We start from the raw sequence: 19,619 nt of genomic DNA on the forward strand, positions 1-19,619 counted from the left end.
AAAAGCCACAGAGAAATAGGCATTGTCTTAGGTCTACAGTAAGAAGCTTTCCTTAATAGAATCAGTAAACATAGGCTACTGTATGTTATATTCACTGAATACGTTATTCATTTGAAGAGAATGGCCATTACCATACCGATATACTGTATGTAGAATAAAAAAAGGAATAATTGTATATATTTAAATTCATTGAAAAGCTATTGATTAAGACATAATTATGAATAATTGGTCTGCATACTGTATAATTCCTTCATAAATAAAGTTGATATCAAGCGTCATAATGTACCTACTGTATGTGTAAGTTGTGCTAATACTGATTTTGCTGTTAAATGGTTGTGTGGGGACTTTGGGGGCCTTGGAGGGAAGGAGGCGTCCCTTGAGACCGCCTGCCTATAAAGGACCCGGCATCCAGGTGAACAAATTGGAGGGTCTGTGACAGACGCCATGCATAATGCCAGCTCTCCTCTGGGCCCCTAGGTGTGCGTGTGTGTGTGTGTGTGGAGGGGAGTTGTCCAGCTGAAATATTCATGATTAATGATTTCAGAGCCCCCCCCCCGCCATCATCATCATCATCTTCGTCCACACTGCTGTCCCCCAGGGGTGTGTAGTCGCCCCTTGTCAGCATATGACAGGTCTCCTGTGGGTCATTAGTGGACATTACCTGGGCTGACATGTAACACACACACACACACACACTTGAATATCTCACTGTGCCGCCAGGCCACCTCCCCATGGGACTGTGTGTGTCACCCTGAGTGATAGAGTTTTCTGCTGCCTCGCTTGTCATATTGGCATTGCTGGATCACATAGTTTTGGACATTTCTTAAGGCAGATTTTCTATTTGTATAAATGGTCGTTAGCGCTCAAGGTCATAAACGGATTGAGTTTTGAATGATGCGCTGTTGGTAGCTCCTTCAATTACCGATTCACATACTTTATAAGATGGGCCTAACTGGAGACGTACTTTCACTTGATCACATACGTCATAGACAATATTCCAAGTTCAAATTTTCTGTTTCTTTTCAAACTTCTTTAGAAACCTTGCTTGGGCGGTCAGGAGAGAGGAGATTTGCTGAATACACTTCCAGGAATAGAGACAGACAGGGAAGAGAATCGGAAACATATTTGTGGGAACAGCGTGCAGAGTTTTGTTGGAAGAGGCACTGTGTATCATTGTTACCTTACATGAGACGAGATTAAAGGAATGGACTGAGGCAAGATGAGGAGCTGGATGAGTTACACTAGGATTGTAGTTCCATACAGTATATTCTCTCTCTCGCTCTCTCTCGCTCTATCTCGCTCTCTCTCTTTTGCTCTCCCTCGCTCTTTTTCTCTCTCTCTCTCACTCTCTTTCGCTCTCTCTCTCTTTCTCTCTTTCTCTCTCTCTCTTTCTCTCTTTCTCTCTCTCTCTCTCTCTTTCTCTCTCTCTCTCTCTCTCTCTCTCTCTCACTCTCTCTCTCTCTCTCTCGCTTTCTCTCTCTCTCTCTTTCGCTCTCTCTTTAGCTCTCTTTCGCTCTCTCTCTTTCGCTCTCTCTCTCTCTCTCTCTTTCGCTCTCTCTCTTTCTCTTGTGCGCCAACTCTGTCTTTTTCTCACTCTCTTCCTTTCTCCTCCTCTCTCCCCACCAACATCTGACAGCAAACACAAAGCGTGTTATTTATATGTTCTTTACAAACAAACACTTACTTGCTTTACATGTGCATCTCACTATGAAACTCAACTGGATTTGAGAAGTACTTGATTCACTTGAAGCAGCTGTTGTTCAGTTTTTTTTACTAATCCAGCATGATTTCCCAATCCCCAACAGACCATACTGGGATTCCTCTGTCTGTAGTATGTCTGTTGTCAGTTTAGTGTTGTCAGTGTTGCGACGTGTTAGTGCTTCACATAGGATCCGAGGAGACCCATATCAGTTCCTGCCATTGAGGTGAATCAAGTCCACACATGGTTCCTAGCCACCGTGCTTCTACACCTGCATTGCTTGCTGTTTGGGGTTTTAGGTTGGGTTTCTGTACAGCACTTTGAGATATCAGCTGATGTAAGAAGGGCTATATAAATACATTTGATTTGATTTGAATTTGATTTGATGGTGATCAAGGTTCGCCAAGGCAACGTGCAGACACACACGTACGCATGCACACACACGTAGGCATGCACGCACGCAGAGGTGTCATGCCCCTTGGGAGCACAAGGACACGTACCCCCTCAGATTTGTCCTGGTTTTGCGTTTTTTTATGTTCAATTAATGACTACATTTAATTTATATGTTTTATCATAATTATATATAAAAAGATCTGTCCGCTGTATTTTGCGGACGGGTCACACTGACTGGACCAGTCATTCTCCCTAGTAAGTGGTTCCTTCCAAGGTGCACCACGGATTAAGAGAGAGAGTGTGGTGACACAAACAGCGTTTGATTTGACTTTAGCAGTGACGGGCAGAACTCATGTTTATACATGAATTTGATCAAGCTATGTAGCCTATTGGTTCCTTCTTGATGAATAAATACATCTGAAATGCGTTGTTGTTTCTCTGTAATACTACTAGCCACCTAGCAATTTTATGAAGTTGGCTTCAGCTACAGATTGGTTCCCAATAACCCAAACTCATAACTAGCTACCAAGAAGCCATTTCAGGCTATCAATCTAGTTCGATTAGCTAGCTTGTTAAATATCTTAGCTGGCATGTCTGCTGGCAAGGTTGGTAGACTTTAGAAAAGCAAGCAGTTACTAAATGTACTGAATAAGACTTACATTCCATTTCAATATTTTACCCAGATTTTAGCAGAGACCCAGAAAAACAGGGTTTAAATGTAGTCTGGCACCTGATGATAATATTACTTGTAAGTCGCTCTGGATAAGAGCGTCTGCTAAATGACGTAAATGTAAATGTAAATGATGATATTTGTGTATTAATAATAATTCCGTGATACGTGCCTGTATTGATGACGTGTGTTATGATCCCATGTACTGTGTTGTAATTTGGATGTAATATCCTAGGCATGTTAGTGCAGAATATTGAGATGTGGGATTTACAACAGTCAGAATGACACCCTCATTAAAATGACAATTCAACAGGTAAAGAGGTATGCTTCGATAACCTACGAAGGAATGTACATATTTTTGACATACTGTACAGTGCCTTCAGAAAGTATTCACACCCTTTGACTTCTTCCTCATTTTGTTATGTTACAGCCTGAATTTAAAATGGATTCAATTTAGATGTTGTGTCACTGGACTACTTACAATACCCCATAATGTCAAAATGGAATTATGATTTAGAAATCTTTACAAATTAATAGAAAATGAAAAGCTGAAATGTCTAGTCAATAAATATTCAACCCCTTTTGTTATGACAAGCCTAAATAAGTTCAGGAGTAAAAATGTTCTTAACAAGTCACATATTATGTTGCATGGACTCACTCTGTGTGCAATAATAGTGAGGTAGTCATTTTTGAATGACTACCTCATCTCTGTACCCCACAAATACAATTATCTATAAGGTCCCTCAGTCGAGCAAATACAGATTTTCCAATGCCTCGCAAGGAACGGCACTTATTGGTAGATGGGATTTAAAAAAAAGTAGATATTGAATATCCCTTTGAGCATGGTGAAGTTATTCATTATCATTTGAATGGTGTATCAATACACCCAGTCACTACAAAGATACAGGCGTTCTTCCTAACTCAGATGCCGGAGAGGAAGGAAACCGCTCAGGGATTTCACCATGAGGTCAATGGTGACTTTTTAAAACAGTTGCAGAGTTTGATGGCTGTGATAGGAGACAGCTGGTAATGGATCAACAACATTGTAGTTATCCACAATAATAACCTAAATGACAGAGTGAAAAAAAGGAAGCCTGTACGGAATAAAGTATTCCAAAACATGCATCCTGTTTGCAATAAGGCACTAAAGTTAAACTGCAAAGAATTTGGCAAAGAAATGTACCTTGTCCTGAATACAAAGTGTTATGTTTGGGGCAAATCCAACACAACACATCACTGAGTACCGCTCTTCATATTTTCAAGCATAGTGGTGGCTGCGTTTTTAAGGATTTTTTAGTATAAAAAGAAATGCAAAGCTCTTAGAGACTTACTCAGAAAGACTCACAGCTTTAATAGCTGCCAAATGTGATTCTAACATTTATTGACTAAGGGGTGTGAACTTACTTATGTAAATTACATATTTCTGTATTTCATTTTCCCAAAAAATTCCCCCCAAATAAATGCAATCCATTTTGAATTGAAGTTGTAACACAACAAAATGTGGAATAAGGCACTGTAGAATTAGGCATAATAATTAAGCTGTTGCAGGTACCCCCCACCCCCCCTCCATCCACACATACTTCATGCCCCCTCCAAAATGACGGGTGCATGACGACCCCCCTGCAGACAGGTATTGTTTGCTGAACATAATGCATACTGTTGTTAGCCCGTGGGCCGTTTGGATCCATCCCACTCTGTCCAGAATGACTCAAAGACATTTTTCTCTCTCTGGCTGTCTATCTCGCTCTCTCTTTCGCTCTCTCTCTCTCTTTCTTTGTTTCTCTCTCTTCGCTATCTCTTCACCTCTCTCTCTCTCTGTCCTTGGCACTGTACATACTGGGCTTTACGCTCTCCCCCCTCCACCCATCCCTCTAACTGGTTCTGCCTGTGTATGTGCCAGTCAGTAGGTGTTGGGTAATGACCAGTGAGTTGGGTGTTTGGATAGCTGGGTGGCAGGGCTGTGTGCCTGCTAGCCTCCCCTCTCATCCCAGGCCCTGTGGAGCGTGGTGCTGCCAGCTGGCTGGTAAGGCCCGGCCCAGGGAACATATTGCACCACGGGCGGTCTTTAAGTTGACACACACATTCTGGACATTAATCACAGCCTCTGAGTGTGTGTGTGTGTGTGTGTGTGTGTGTGTGTGTGTGTGTGTGTGTGTGTGTGTGTGTGTGTGTGTGTGTGTGTGTGTGTGTGTGTGTGTGTGTGTGTGTGTGTGTGTGCGTTTGAGTTTGCATGCGCAGGATTTCAGGGAATTTCGGGGCCAAGAAGTGAGTGCCAGTCACTTCAAAAGGCAAGGGAGGGACTGCTGTTTTGGGAAACAGGGAGGAGGGAAGGCGGAAGATGGGGGCAGCAGGATACTTCTACTGTGTGAAATTTGAAACAGACATTATTAATTGTGACAGCATTGAACCAAACCCAACAGTCTTTGTCCGTAAAAAAAAGTGCAGCTTTTTTGTACATTTGTAATCGCTTCCAACTTGATTTCACATCTCAGACTTCTGAGGACTAAGTAGTCGCATTCATTCATCATATTGAGTGATGACGTTGACAGACAGCGAGCCAACTACATAAGTTAATATTTATCTAATGCATTCTCAGAATATTGGGTCTTTTGTAATGTCGAGTTACAGGCAATCAGTAGCTCGTTTCTTTCTACCTCATAGGAGGGAGGGAGGGATAGAGGAATAGCCGTTGTGTGTACATGGATAATATGATTGATTTTTATCCTCGGTGCCGATTTCCCCTCAGGACTTTAGAGAGAGAGAAAGAGACAGAGAGAGAAGAGTTTTCCTTTTTTCTTTGCTTTGCTGGAAGCTTCCCGAATGATAAGTGATGCTATTAGGATAAAAAAAAAGGCAATCTCTACAACCGCTTGAAGAGGAGGGGTTCAGGGTCGGACGAACATTAACGTGCCATCCGCTGGGCCATCCGTCAGTTTTATGGCCCTTATTTGTTAGTTACTGGGACCGTCGGAAAAAAAGACCTAAAAAGCAACCATATCTCATTCAGTGCTTCCACCCCCACCCGCGCGACCGCCTCAACCCCTTCCGACCCGGTGCCCTCCGTACAAGCCCCGACGCCCACCAAATCATTTCTCCCGCCTTGGTTGGTTTTCTTAAGCAAATAAGCCTCCGATAAATGTTTTTTTTTGGGGGGGACAAAGACAAACTATAAGGAAGCATTATGGTAAAACGCTGTACAGATGAACGTCCAGAGAAGATATTGATGTGTCACATACAGTATAGACGGTCAAAGCAGTTCATCTTCTGTGTCATAAAAGTCTCAATCTCAATTGTACTAATAATGAGATATAGTGACACAACTTTTAGGATTTTGACATCGGAGAGGGATATACTGTATAATAATCTCCACGCTCCCCAAAAATTTGGATTTGATGCCTTCAAGCAACAATCATTATTCTGTCTGAGGAAGAAGCAATACGTTTGTTCCCAGAAATGATATTTTCATGATAATTCTGCCACCCTTCCCTTATTGTGGATGCTCTGCTTGGTGAACACACAACACATCATAAACAAACAGGGAAGAAACCTCCGAACTGCACAACACATACAACACACGCAACACGCACACAACGACGACTCTAAAATGAACCCATCCGATACACGCAATGAGACATGACTGTGAGTGCGCACGGCTTATCTTACCGCATTTGTGCAGGAGCCCCTAATCTAAGATTTATTGCCCATTAGTGAACTCACAAAGTCATTACAGTTCATTCTGCTCCGAGCCTGACGTTTTATTAGGACAAATCTCCCCGTCGAGGACGGCACTAACGTCCCTGCGCTGCGAGCGGCGTGAGCCCTCCTTGGTCACGTGACACATCCTGCCCGCTGCGGATGTGCTGTAGTTATCCCTTCCACGCTAAAAGCCTGCCAGTGGAAGGAGAGGGAGAGGGAGAGGGAGAGAGAGAGAGAGAGAGAGAGAGAGAGAGAGAGAGAGAGAGAGAGAGAGAGAGAGAGAGAGAGAGAGAGAGAGAGAGAGACTGAGACTTCCACTCAGAAAGAGGAGGAGTGCTTCTAAATGAAACAGTCCATTATCATTTCTCCCCTGGAAAAAGAGAACACTCTGCAATCTCTCCCATCTCCTATGCCATAGACTCATTTAGGCTAGATTTAAATCGCCCTGCTGCACAGTACACAGCTCTAGAGCTCTCAGCCGGCCCTTAGAACATTAATTCAATTCGTTTTCCAACATGGACGGTCACTGTGGTTGGCGAGGCGGTGTGAAGAACATATCTAAAAATATGATTCTGAAGTAGTTTCTACGTAAACTCTCAATGTCTTAACTGCTATCAGTGGTGTATAAATATATCCAAATTACTATAACTCTACTGCCCACGTTTTAGTATACTGAATCACTGTTGAAATTTAAAAAAATGTGCACAGCAGTTATTGTTTAACTACATGTTAATATAAGGTTGCTAGTACAGTTATTGTTAATATAAGGTTGCTAGTACAGTTATTGTTAATATAAGGTTGCTAGTACAGTTATTGTTAATATAAGGTTGCTAGTACAGTTATTGTTAATACAAGGTTGCTAGTACAGTTATTGTTAATACAAGGTTGCTAGTACAGTTATTGTTAATACAAGGTTGCTAGTACAGTTATTGTTAATATAAGGTTGCTAGTACAGTTATTGTTAATACAAGGTTGCTAGTACAGTTATTGTTAATACAAGGTCGCTAGTACAGTTATTGTTAATACAAGGTTGCTAGTACAGTTATTGTTAATACAAGGTTGCTAGTACAGTTATTGTTAATACAAGGTTGCTAGTACAGTTATTGTTAATACAAGGTTGCTGGTATAGTTATCGCTAAAACAAGGTTGCTAATACAGTTATTGTTAATACAAGGTTACTAGTATATTTATTGCTAATAAAAGGTTGCTTGTATAGTTATTGTTATTACAAGGTTGCTAGTACAGTTTTTACTATGTAGTACACATAGGTATAAGTACACATAGTGCAAAAAATAAAGTCCACGAGAAACCCAATCTCTCCCTTCTCTTTTTATTCAAGCATTCTTTGTGAAGGACAATCTGTGAGGACATCAGTAGAGTGCCTGAAAGGCATTGCAATGTAGAATGAAGATGTTATGTATCAAGCATCCTTTTGTGGGTCTGATTGAGCGTGGCAGCTCCGGGGGTCTCGGACGGGATGGATTACCACCTCACACACACACGCACACGCACACGCACACACACACGCACACACACACACACACACACACACACACACACACACACACACACACACACACACACACACACACACACACACACACACACACACACACACACACACGGATTACTACCTCCTTCTCCTTGCTTTGTCCTGCCCAGGGCTCCCAGACAACATCTCCCATACCCCGGGTCTCTCTGCTAAATTGATGGGCCACTTCTCTCGCTAGCACCTGTTCTGTTACTGCATGTACATTCTTAGTCCGGCTGTTGTAGATAAAGCATGGATAAAGATGTCTGATATTCATGACAGAACCAGCAGGAGGCTGTGTACATATGCACTCCTTGCAAATTGGGATAGGTTTAAGTGGGTGAGTGGTGTGAGAATGGGTTTTGTTCTCGTGTGTGCATGCGTGCATGTGTGCGCGTATCTGTGTGTTTCGGTGCTCAGACATTTTCGTTTTTAAACATACAGATATCCTGATTGTAAGATGCCATGCTGAAAGATGCCAGAGTGAATTGACAGTGGGAATGAGGATAGGGAGTGATTTATAAATGGGCCAAGTGTGGATCAATTTCATCATTTTTCAGGGCGGCCTTCCTCTTTGAAGTGTGTTCTCTGCGTGTAAACCCTTAACACCATAATCTTCTGAAGCCGTCGGCTGGTTCAGATCCAGATTTGTTATCCATTTATTGAAGAGCTAAAACAAACCAACGAACTCAAACAACCTTAAATGATCTCCGACTTATGACATACAGAAAGACGTAAAAGCAAAAAAAAAATGACATATATTTTCTCAGGCGTTGAATTTCTGAAACTATTTTTTCAGAGTAACCCCCCAAACATAAGCTCCACCTGAAGGTGAAATAGACATCCACAGCAGTCAACCAGTAATACTGATACGCTGCCTAGGCATCCCTCCCTATACTCTTAGAAGTGTCTCCTTCAGTTCCTGCAGACATTTTATGTTATGAAACCATCACTTCTGTGTATCACCTTCATTCTTTAAGCCATGGGGGAAGACTCAGGGTTCCACATTAGACGCAACCCCCAATCGCTCCAGTCATCTCCACCTGGTAATTGAGATTGAGAGCGAGAGAGAGAGAGACAGAGAGAGAGAGAGATGGAAGTGTTGTAGTTTAGTTTACCTCTGCCTAGTGTTACAGTATAAGTAGCCTATGGTAGATGCTTAGCGAAGTTAATTCTATTCCAGCTCCCCATAGAAGCTGTTGGCAGGAAAGTGTGTTGCATGAGAATAAGGTTTCTGATTAAATTGAGAAAATGAATGCCTGGCCATAAAAAAAACGGAACTTATTCCATGCTCCAATGTACAGTCTGTGTTTACCTTTTTCACTCTGAGATTTTTTTAATGAGTTCCTATCTCTTTATGCTCATGTTGGCATGCGTCGTGTGCCGCTGTGCGATCACACGCAAGTGTTTGTGTCCGTGGGCACCCTTGTGAACCGTTTTTCAAAACAGAACGCCATATTTTGCCAATAGAGCGGGATTTCCCTCCAATTAAAGACCATCTGCCCGTGTTCCTTCTCTGCGTCCCCACTCATGCCCCCAGTACCCCCGATCGGCCCTGGGGGGGAGTCAGTCCACCCCTCCCTGCTCAACTACTGTCCCATCACTGTCAGTCCTTCTGTCAAGGTCCATGCTCCATCGCCCCGCCCGCTGCAGGACCAGAATGCACCACTCTCCAGCTGGATGTGGCCGTGGCGTGGACCGCCATTGTGTAGGGAAGCCTGACCACACTAATTGCCCTGGACACAGAGAGATGTTATACTCCTCTCTCTCTCTCTCTCTCTCTCTCTCTCTCTCTCTCTCTCTCTCTCTCTCTCTCTCTCTCTCTCTCTCTCTCTGTCTCTCATCACCCTTTCTAAAAGCTAAGATCTTGCTGACTGTGGCCGAGCTAACCAGCCATTCACTTTCATATGAGTACAGTACAGTCCAGTCCAGTCTGTCTAAGTGAAACCAGGGAAGAAAGTGATAATTTCGATGTTGACTGAAGATAAATCATTTATCTTTTTCTTTGTGCAAGTCATAATAACCTATTATTGTTTGCTGTTATTAGCATATTATTACATAATGCTATTATTAGCATTATTTAATGTCCGTCAGTACTTTCTCAATAATACGTCCGCAAATCTGCTGTAACAACATGGTCCATGCATATGGTATACCTGCAGTGCACCCTTTCAACAGCTTTTCTCCAAGCGCAAGGTGAATATATTTAACTTTTCCAATTAAGGACCGCCTCCAGCAGCCAGGAGTACCCAGCGGTACCTACTCCCACGATAGGATGTCATTTATAATGGCACGGCAATGTGACTGTCATTCCTAAAACCTGACATCCTTCCCAGTTAAATGGATGTGGAATTTTCCCATCATCTGAAATAAATCTAAATTATTGCAATTTTATTGCATCATGTAAATTCCATGTCCCCCCATCTCTTTCTATGTGGCAGGAACAGTGAGTCCGGAAGCCAGACTTTGACTAATAGTGATGAATTGACGTCAAGCATAACTTGGTAGCCCTGTATGTAAGTGCTCAAATTATTTTAATAAAAATATATATATATATATGTTTGTGTTTTTTTTTTTAGATTTGTAGGTTAATGTAATTGACAGCGTACATATTTTTTTTCTACAAACAGTGCTACTGAGTTTCCCTAGCATTAGGTGTGTGTGTGTGTGTGCGTGTGTGTGTGAGTGTGCGTGTGCGTGCCTGTACTATGCATGTCTGAACCCTGTGTCTTCAACATTAGAACGGTAAAGATTAGCCCCTGTTAAAGAATGGAGTAAAGCTAATATGCTGTCTTCGGGGCCAGACACCCCAGACAGCCGATCGCCCGGCCCAGCGCGCCTCCTGCTTCTGCGTTTCCCTAAAGCCTTCCTAATAGTTGTAATCCTCCGTGGTGTCATTGATTCTCCACCCCCCCCCACACCATCTCTTGTTCTCTTGTGGCCGCCTGTGGTCCTAACACACACACACACGCACATACCACACTGTCTGTGATACATCATGCCGACCCATTCATTTCCATCCATCTGCAACAAAGCAAAAATCCCCTTCTAACTAATCACACAGAGTTGGAATTATCGGTCATATCAATGGGGATTTCTGTCACATTATGTCACATAGCCTAGCGGAGCCTTATGGCTGGCTGCTGCATGGGGCCGCTGGCACCAACACATGACAGGAGTCGGACTCAGCTCAGCTCCTCTTCAGACAGGACACAGACAGGGATGACTTGGTTCTTCTGTATCCTCTTTAAAGGCCCACATGGTGACGTTACAGGTTTTCGTCATTCAAATGATGCATTGATTCTTGAAGTATGTCTCTTAGAAATACCTCACGAGCTTTGAATTGGGTTCATTTCTCCGGCCCCGTTTCTCAGCTTTCTAGCAAGCTAAGTGGTGGAAGTGCTGTTTTGTTGTAGGTCAAATGAAGGAGTGGGACTTTCAATAAGAGCTGTTCCACTGGGGGAATATGGGAAATTGACTTCTTTGTGTGTCGGCCACTTCAGCCAATATGGTGGATACCAAGTAAATACCCTCAGAGGTGCAACGGCGGGATGGGGGGGTGGGGGGGGGATGGGGGGGGGGGGCAAGGAGATGTATGTTCAATTAGGGATGTTATCCAATGTTTTGCATGGCATACTGTGTCTCGTTCAAGGTGGCCATAAAAAAGCAGCATATTTTAGAGTTCTTCTTTCCCTCTAGCGTGTATATTGAGAGGAAAACATTTATCAGGTGAGGAAAGTCATGTAATTTATGTTGATTTAATTATTATTATTATTATTCGAATTAATAACTCTGCTACTGTCTATTCTGCATATTGTGCCAGACATTCATACTGTGATATACTATATACCATAGTCCTGCCAGTGGATATACAGTATACTTTACAAGTGCTTCTGTTCCTGTGGCTTGCATACATACAGTCATCTCATCTCACATGGGAAGTGCATAGATATTGTAGATATTACTGTATCCGTCTCAACCTACAGGAGAAATATAGCCCTCACAGTGTTATTGACCTTTAGTTAACATTGTGGCAGCCCATACATGCAGGCCACTCATCCATAAATTGAGTGTTGTTATGTGAACTACAGACAGGGCTGGTGTTATTGACATTGACAGTTTTATTATATAGCTTAGCCTGGTCTCGTTTGGGAACTGTACTCTCCGTCTGAAACATTATTTCAGAGTATTGTTTTCATTAGTTCAAACAGGCTATTGTATCCATGACTTTTGAAGAGGAGATGCTTTTTAAATGCATGAGAACATAATTGTTTTGGATTGCCGCATTACCATCCAACGCCTAAACATCCCAGAAAAAATGCCCACACCTTCCAAAAAGGCATAAACACTCTCCTTCCTCACCTCTCTCTACGGAGTGCCGTGATGTTTAAACCATTTAACTACCTGACAGCCGATACGCATCGGTGAGTGGATTACATTTTCACATCTCTTGACCAGGAGTAGAAGAAGTGAACTGAGAGGGAAAACATTAGGTCTGTCGGTCGGTCGGTTCGGCTCTTTGCCTCCCAACACCTAGGTGTATTAATGGCTGTGCCCACTCATCCTTAGTGCTGACATGTTTCTCTCACTGGGAGAGTGTGTGCAGGGTGAGGAGAAGAGAGCCACTCTAATTGTTTGGGCATTATGCAGAGAAGGTGGGCTATAGACTCACAATAGTATTAGAGATGTGAAATGTGCTTCTTTTTCAACTCTATTTCACTATGCCCTTTTCTGATCTTGTTTTAGGCATGTGAAGTCCTCTTTAAGATGGGTTTTTCTTACATTTCAGCTGTGGACTGTTCAGTGTTGAGACCTTCTAAGTGTTGCGGGGGATTTGCCGTTTTGCTCAGCTTTTCTCCTATCCCTTATTAGAACTGAGAGAAAAACACAGATGAAGTTTTGCTGACGCTGGAGGAGGCCTTCTCAAACCGATTCAAAGCAGAGTTCTCACGCAGCGCCTCTCTGTGTCGCCCATCCTATTTACCCTCTTTTCCTCCGATTCTTCATCCTTCTTTTCGTTTTTTTTTTGGACTAAGTGGTTCTCTGATTCCTCTCTTCCCCCCTGTGCCTCTGTCTGTCACCCACCGCCCACCATCAGTTGTATGAGCGGCTTGATTTTTATTTCATCTGTCCGTAATGATGCCTCCAGCCATCCTACTGTATGTGACGAGTCTCAGATGAATGCATCGGCGCGCTTGGCACAGCAGAGCAGCCCGGCAAGATCCAGGGACCAAATTAAGCCCCAGCCTCTCAGTGGGTAGAATTTGTCATCTCTAGTCATCTCTAGCTGATTAAAAAGCACACGTCACATCAGAACATCAGAACTCGCTGGGCCGGTAGTATTTACTGGTCGTTTTTGATGGACGGGGAGTTTGAGCTGGCGAAGGGCCATAACCGTGGCACGACCGGTCTGCTGCTGGTGAGAAAGGTCAGTTGTAGTAAGATGAATGTTCTCAAGCAACCCCTCCGTTCGGTAATTGGTTGTTCTTTGCACATTGGCAGTAGCCCATGCAGGAACACGGTCGGAACACGGTCACGCCACACAATAGGTGGTGGAATATGCAGCAGAGGGCCTGTGTGTGACACTATTAAACTTGACCGTGACCGTGAGTTATGACCGCTCGACCATGTCGTGATGGACCCCGTCCAAAAGTCCAGAATAAGTCACCCGTAAAAAGACAAGCAAACAACAAGTCAGAAGACCTTCCTACCTCCCACCATTCAGAATGTGTAATGATCAATAATCTTACTATTTCCTCAGTGAATCAAACATTCTCATGTTCAGCAGCTAATGGGGATGATTGTCAGTGAACAACCACAGCTGCTACTGTTAAGAGTACTGTAAGACTGTAGACACTCAGTGTTGTGTCCCTAAGATGAATCAGGTTAAAGGGATACTTCGGGATGTTGGCAACAAGGCCCTTTATCTACCTCCCCATAGTCAGATGAACTTGTTGATATCATTTTCATGTCTCTGTGTTCAGTATGAAGGGAGTTAAGAGGTAGTTCCGCACGCCAATGCTAACTAGTGTTAGCGCAATGACTGGAAGTCTATGGGTGTCTGCTAGCATGCTAATAGATACCCACAGTAATAAGGCCGTGGTAGAGTGACCCAAAGTGATCTGCTGCTTTACATGATGACCTACCCCTGTCCCTGTCCCTGTCCCTGTCCCTGTCCCTGTCCCTGTCCCTGTCCATGTCCCTGTCCCTGTCCCTGTGTGTGTGTGTTAGCCAGTTTCTGTGGATGCTAACATCCCTCAGAGCAAACCAGGGAGGCCACACTAGGTGAGAAAACAGTTTAGGCTCTTTCCTTGTCCTGACATGCAAATGTATTGAACTAGAAAATAGTTTGTTCATTGTGAGTTGCATCTCTGTGAGGCCAGGTTGGAACGCAGGTGGACAATCCCTCAACAAGAAGTTTGATAAATGAACAGAGGGCAGGGAGAACTCTGGCATCTTCAGGCTTCACAGGTATAAAACATAGATGAACGCATGAATTGTGAAATACAACTTAGATGAATTGTTCTCTATGTACTGTTCCCATGGACACTCTTCATTCATATTAGCAAGAGGCCATAGAGATACTATACATTCAGATGCCCTGTGCACAGATTTTAAGTGTCATAAAACCATTTCCCGTCAACGATGGTTTAAGAACCTCTCTTAAGCCAGAAGGCGTTATTATTAATTCAGGTCCCTTCTTTCCATTCGTGATATTTTATGAAGGTAGATTTATATACATCCCGCTCGAGAAACATTCTACAGTCTTTTTTTTTTACAATATCTTGAGGTGCCGGGATCTGGGGCTTTTCCGTCTTTAAATCCACCTTTAGACATATCAGTTTATACAGTGTGTGAGTAATAATTTATGCGTCCATCAGTGTATGTTCATGTTCCCATCTGGGAGTGAAGTTGATTTATTTCACTTAACAGCTCGTATATAATGGGAGGAGTGTTAATTACAGTAGCATAGAATTCCTCAATGACCAATTTAGTCTGTTTGTCTTGTCTAGAGGTAGAAATGTTTAGCCGAGCCGCATTGTCAATAGGGACTTAGCAATGGCAGGCAGATGGCTAATAATAGCCCTGTGTTAGAAATGTATTATTCATAGCCTTGGATATATAAGCAAACTTACTGTATATCCAGGAGTGTAATTAGAAAAATAAGAAAAACAGAGCTTTCTTTACTATTACCTTTGGCAACTTCAAAGGTCTCTAAGGATAGTCGTGTTATAAATACGTTTAATTCACATTCCGTGGAGATGTTACGTGTTACATACTTCATACTTGACCATCCTTTGTCAAGGTAGATGTTTGATATATTATATTAAATGTATATATATATATAAGATGTTTACTGCAATCCTGCGATTGAACCAGCTTGGCTCAGACGTAGACTACAGTGTAGGAGGAGTTTAAGAAGATCATTGCCTTCAAAACGTCAAATAGTTTGGCGTTGTTTCATTTGTTCAGCGTCAGAATAGTAGCATCGTAGAGGCCGGACCAACTACATCACCCAAACTTAACCATGACTTGACCTTAACCATGACTTAACCTTAACCTTGACTTAACCTTAACCATCTATTGGAATGTTTTCCACTTAGTCATTCCCAGCATGTGAGCCGCTAGCACGAATCCTCTAATCTTTTTATTTGTATTTTTTTTTACACCCTTTTTCTACCCAATTTCGTGATTACGATCTTGTCTCATCGCTGCAACTCCCCAACGGGCTCTACTCTTCAAGACAGTGGATACACAGCCTGACTAGACAAGATCCAGAGATTTTGAGCAGCAGAAAGCACTCTAGTTTAGTCAGAGATAGACCATTAGGGATCCAAGGCAGACTCCTGATTGAGAAATATCATGATAACAGACAAAGGGACATAGAGAACTTACATGCTCAATCACTCATTGGATGGCGTAATGAGTGTGTCATAGCAGGGAACATTCCTGTAGGCTAAATTTCCATACACCATTAAAACAAAACACAATCTGAAACTTTATCAGTGCGATCTTTGTCTCTGTCTCCGCATTCAGATCATTTTTCGGGGGAATAATGAGCGAAAGAAGGAAATGATCTCAACCAATACATTATAAGAGACACAGGAGACACACACACGCACAGGGGAAGACACACACACATCCACACACACACACACACACACACACACACACACACACACACACGATGCTAACTGGGGTAAAATATTGCTCTGCTCGTTTCTGGGTTGCAGGATAGATTAGAGCGTTTCAAGGCAAGGCTAATACAGTATCTGCTCACTTGTGCAATAACGAGGCCCTGATGAAACAGGCAGTCATTCATTTATAATCATTATCTTTGTTTAGTTTAGTTTAGCTTGCCTGTTGTTTCCAGGCTAAATTGCATTAAGGGAATAATCTAGAGCTTCAATTGAATAGTCTTCACACCCATTAGTCTTTCCCATCATTAGAGATGAGAGATGCCATGTCAGTTTAGAATTGTTCATTTGTCTCCTCCATTGTGGATGAGACTAAACGTGTACTTTCTTTTCAGGCAGAATATCTATTTTTTTACTCATTTATTAGGGGGTAAACACGTCTCTTTTTGAGCACAGAGCAGATAATACTACTGAATTCAGTGCTTTTAGTTATTACTTATTTTTGCTTATGAACATTGTTGTGTTTTTCTCATTATACTGCATATCACGTTTAAAAGTGTATTAAATTATATGACTTTATGGACGATTAAGCCGTAAAAAAATACAAAATACAACACAATCTATTCAACGCTGTTGCAAATACGTGGTGGTGGCACCCCAACTGGGTGGCTGTTTATTTGGGAGAACTAATGTAAAATACAGTAGGGACAGCGCACGCTGCAGGCACTGGCACCGCTGACAGTCTCGAATATCAACAACCGTGAGCCTAAATAACAATAGTCAATAACAAAAATAAGCCTTTTGACAATTCAAAGTGTGCACCTGCATAAAGCGATGCTAATATTATTCGCTCCTTCCTGGCGAAGCCGAAAATGTATTCAGTATGTTAGTAGGAAGATGTAATTAGCCTTTAAAAGACAGAAAAGACTGTATCTTATCTTCCTCTGTCGTGGCTAGCAGAGTACTGAGAGGACGGCGATGGCATTGCCCTGTCAGCCTGTTTTTGCCGTTACGAATCACAATATAAGGCTAAAAGGTAAATGAAGGCAGAATCCCTCAGAAAACACTAAAGACAAAAAGAAACCGCACGTAATATGAGTGAAGTAAGCCCAGGTGGCATAGGAATATTTTTTTGTGTGGATTGCATATTGAATGCATTCACTACTGCATCTAACTTCTATAAAATACTCAGAATCAAATGGCTCTGTTTTTAAGAACAGTTTGATTTAGGTAATCCCACGATTGGTAACAATCGCTCCTGTTCTGAATGTTACATAGATAGCAACATCGTAAAACACCCAATAAACAGTACATAGACCTCCTACGGTATCATAGCTTCACAGATCATGTTTGATGGATGTTACTGTTTATTCATGGTCCTTATATCACAGCGGCTGTGCCTTTTTCTTCCTGCCCTGCTTTATGCAGTAGCAGGTCCCCGAGGACACGGGACAGAAACACTCTATTCAGCCACCCTATTGGATTACCGCCTCTTACATGCCATAAAAGAGGACCTGCTATGGAGCTCTGTAAACATTGATTTGATGCTGATTCACTGGCCCTTTTCATATCTGGCACAAGTCCTCGCCATCACCATTTCTTTGTATGACAAGTGAAGAAAGGGGTGAAAGGGAGGGATGGAGAAAGCGAGAGAGAGAGAAACACTCCCTAAAGGTCTTATTTCAAGGTCTTATTTCATCAGTTTGTTTTTATACCCCTCCACTGTCTATTTCTCCTCCCTCCCGCTATCCCCTTTTAAATCTCCCCGTCTTGGTTTCTAGCACCTGGTTCGCCAAGGAATCTGTTTTAGATTTCATTTTCACGTTCTTAAAATGCCTTGAGTCCCAGGCCAGGATAGAGGAGGATCAAATAATCCAGGATTGAAATGGATGATTGAGAAAGAGAGAGAGAGAGAGAGAGAGCCATGGGACCAAAAATATCTCGGAGCTGTTTGTATCAATTAGGGCAGAGACGGTGTCTGACGAAACATCTGTTTTGCAGCGTATTGCATTATTCATGTATAACAGTCAATACACTAAATTCCAAACGGGTTGGAGTGTCGGAGTCACCAGGGCATCGATAACACCACTGAGATGAAATGAAGTAGTTTTATGCTGTTAAATTTATGAATAGGTTTAGACAAGTAGCAGACCCTGTAATTGTAAAGCAATATAACTGCCTCTGGACAGACACCATAGCTTCGACTGCATGCTCCCATCATAATACTAGACAGGTGAGAACACAATCGATTTGCAGTTAGGACCCAAAATGATTGAATACCATACCTTTGTGGAGAATTCTCGAACATGAATCTACATTTTGAATTTAGATGAAATCCAAAGCCTGAAATCCACTGTTGCATCCAACATGGATACCACTCCTCCTGATTTTAGCATATTTGTAAACACATGTTTGGCTTAGGATAACCCGTGTCACAAAGTAGTATTATAGTATAGCAGTATTGTAAACATATTCTATCACATGCTATTGAGCTTGGATCCTTACCTACAGGTGTAGGATCTTAATTTGACCAGTATTGTCGTAACAAAATAATCCTGCAGCAACAGGATATGAATGTTTAGTCCATAATGTTGCTTGATCAGTGGTTGGGCTATTAGCTGGACAATAGTAGGCTACGTGAAAAGTGCAATACTGTTAACATAACCGTGTGTTAGTGTGGGTTTTCAGTGAATTTATGTAAATCCAGAAGCTCATCTGCATTTCCTGGAAAATCGTCAGCAACAAAAAATATAAAATTAAGATCCTACACCTGTAGAACATGTACGGAACTGACTGCACATTGGTCAACAGATACTGTATGACTGTATAGTTTAGAAGAATGGAATATTCTATACGTAGTGGTGTGTTGTCATAATGCAGTAGTCTTCCAGACCTCACTGCATGATGTTGAATGGTGTGGTACTGTCTAACTCTGAGCTGACCTGTAGATACCATGGTATTGTGCTGTTGTTTTGTTCACACCTGACTGAGCGACATCTGGCTGGGTTTAGTCCAGCGATGACTGACAGATCTATCAGAGGCAGGCAGCCTGACAGAGGGAGAGACCGAGAGAAAGAGGAAGAGAAGGAGAGGTCACCCAAGCCAGACACACTGTGTCGGCAGGATAAGAGAATGAGGATAGTAACTAGGGATGAGAGAGGCCAGAGAAAGAAAGAATGGGTTATTTAGCGTTAGTATCGAGGAAGAAAACATTGACTGTGGATGGGGAATTACTTGTTGCTACGTCCAAAAAGGTGAGAAGTTTGACAGTTACTATAGTGAATGTGACATGAAATGAAACTATACATTCCATATATGGAGAACATATGTATGAGTGTGTGACGACCCTCTCCTTTACAGTAGGATAGTTACAAGAGTGGTGAGGGCCGTGCGGCCTTCATTAAGATTCCCTATTCCCCCCTGTACCCCCACTGTCACTGATACACTGTGTGTGTGTGTGTGTGTGTGTGTGTGTGTGTGTGTGTGTGTGTG

Source organism: Salmo salar, chromosome ssa04 (genome assembly GCF_905237065.1).
Source record: "Salmo salar chromosome ssa04, Ssal_v3.1, whole genome shotgun sequence".
NCBI lineage: Eukaryota > Metazoa > Chordata > Actinopteri > Salmoniformes > Salmonidae > Salmo > Salmo salar.